Source organism: Apium graveolens, chromosome 3, assembly GCF_009905375.1.
Source record: "Apium graveolens cultivar Ventura chromosome 3, ASM990537v1, whole genome shotgun sequence".
NCBI classification, from domain to species: Eukaryota; Viridiplantae; Streptophyta; class Magnoliopsida; order Apiales; family Apiaceae; genus Apium; species Apium graveolens.
In genome coordinates this window covers 200,401,546-200,403,686 of record NC_133649.1, presented here as the reverse complement: position 1 = coordinate 200,403,686, position 2,141 = coordinate 200,401,546, and the positions used below count along the sequence as shown (strand labels likewise).

General features: G+C 42.9%; 1 non-coding gene across 1 annotated transcript; it reads right to left on the bottom strand.

Annotated features, from left to right (window-relative positions):
* Nucleotides 1-547: 547 nt before the first annotated feature.
* Nucleotides 548-654, bottom strand: LOC141715394 (small nucleolar RNA R71). Its single transcript, XR_012572159.1, has one exon. It is a non-coding gene; the product is annotated as a small nucleolar RNA R71 (small nucleolar RNA).
* Nucleotides 655-2,141: the final 1,487 nt, after the last annotated feature.

Sequence of the window (2,141 nt, the reverse complement as noted above, 5' to 3'; positions counted from 1 at the left end):
GTACTCTAGTGAGGGTGTATGCATACGCGTTCGCGTACTCATAAGAGAACACTGTATAAAGCCGAGGAAGAAGTTGTGGTAGTTCGTAAGGAAGTTTTCGAGGAAGGAAAAGAAGGTAGAAGAAGAAGAGAAAGTTGAAGAACCAGCTTTAGTAGAGATGGGTGATCAAGCAGAAAATCCTAAGGCTTTGATGGACTATTCTCAGCCTAAGATTAATGATATTCAGTCAAGCATCATTAGATCATCCATCAGGGCTAACACTTTTGAGATCAAGTCAAGTACGATTCAGATGATACAGAACTCAGTTCAGTTTGGGGATTCTCCTATGGAAGACCCCAACATGCACATCAGATATTTCATCGAGATCTGCGACACTTTCAAGTTCAATGATGAGACTGAAGATGCTATCAAGCTACGCCTCTTCCCATTTTCTCCGAGGGACAAAGCTAAGTGCTGGTTACACTCTCTACCATCAGGGTCTATCACCACTTGGGAGGATCTTGCGCAAAAGTTTCTCACCAAATTCTTCCCCATGGTGAAGATTGCTGCAATCAGGAATGCTCTTACCCAGTTTGCTCAGAAAATAGGAGAATCTCTGTGTGAGGCTTGGGATCGATATAAGGAGATGCTAAGGAAGTGCCCACACCATGACATGCCTGATTAGATGATTATCAACTATTTTTACAATGGATTGGGTGCTACTTCTAGACCCATACTGGATTCAACATCAGGAGGAGCCTTGTGGGCTAAGAGCTACGATGAAGCTTATGAACTTATTAAACTGATGGCTGCTAATGAGTACCAAAATCCTTCCCAGAGGCTGACTCGAGGAAAAGTCACAGGAATTCTGGAGTTGGACACAGCAACTGGTATCGCTGCCCAACTTAAGGCTTTGACGATGAAGGTGGACACTTTGGCTAATTATGGAGTTAATCAAATCACTAGTTTCTGTGAGCTTTGTGTTGGTGCCCATGACTGATCAGTGCACAATTTCTAGTGAATCGGCTCAATTTGTGAGCAACTTCCAGCGATCGTAACAACCAGCCACCTGTCATCCCAACAACCGCAATCATCCTAATTTCAGCTATTTATATAAAGACCTTGGAAAATCAAATTGGGTAAACTGCCAATGCCTTGCTAAATCATCAGCCTGGTATATTACCTAGTGACGCCGAAGTGCCAGGAAAGAGGGAAGCTAAGGAGCAGGTAAAGGCAATCACTTTAAGTTCTGGAAAGGTTGTGAATCCCAAACAAACTCAAGAGTTGACTGAAGAAGCTGGGGGTGAGAAATAAGTAGAGCAGCAAGATGAAGAAGTGGAACCAAGGAAGACTACTGTTGAGCACACTCCTCCTGAGGGTAATACAGGGGAGAAACAGATCTATCCACCACCGCCTTTTCCTAAGCGGCTGCAGAAGAAAAAGCTGGACAAACAATTTGAGAAGTTTCTGGAGGTGTTGAAGAAACTTCATATCAATATACCTTTCACTGAGGCTCTTGAGCAGATGCCTAGTTATGCAAAATTATGAAAGGTATTCGCTCTCGGAAGGTGAAGCTAGATGATTTAGAGACTGTTGCTCTCACGAGGAATGCAGTGTTGTGCTGCAACAGAAGTTACCTCCGAAGCTTAAGGATCGAGGAAGCTTCACTATTCCATGTACTATTGGAAAAGTATCTTTTGACAGATGCTTATGTGACTTGGGAGCTAGCATCAATCTGATGCCTTTGTCAATCTTCAAGCAGTTGGACTTACCTGATCCCAAACCGAATTATATGACCTTGCAGTTAGCCGACCGTTCTATTACATATCCGCGAGGTATTATGGAGGATGTCTTGGTCAAGGTTGATAAACTCAGCTTCCCTGCTGATTTCATAATTCTTGATTTTGAGGAGGATAAGAAGATTCCCATAATCTTGGGAAGACTTTTCTTGGCAACTGGCCGAACCTTGATAGGTGTGTAGAAGGGTGAGCTCACAATGCGAGTATTATATCAGGATGTTACTTTTAATATGTTCAACGCTATGAAATTTCCTACTGATAATGAGGAGTGCTTAAAAGTGGAGTTGGTTAATTCGGTGGTCACATCGGAACTTGACCAATTGCTAAGGTCCGATGCCTTAGAAAAAGCCTTGTTGGGGAATT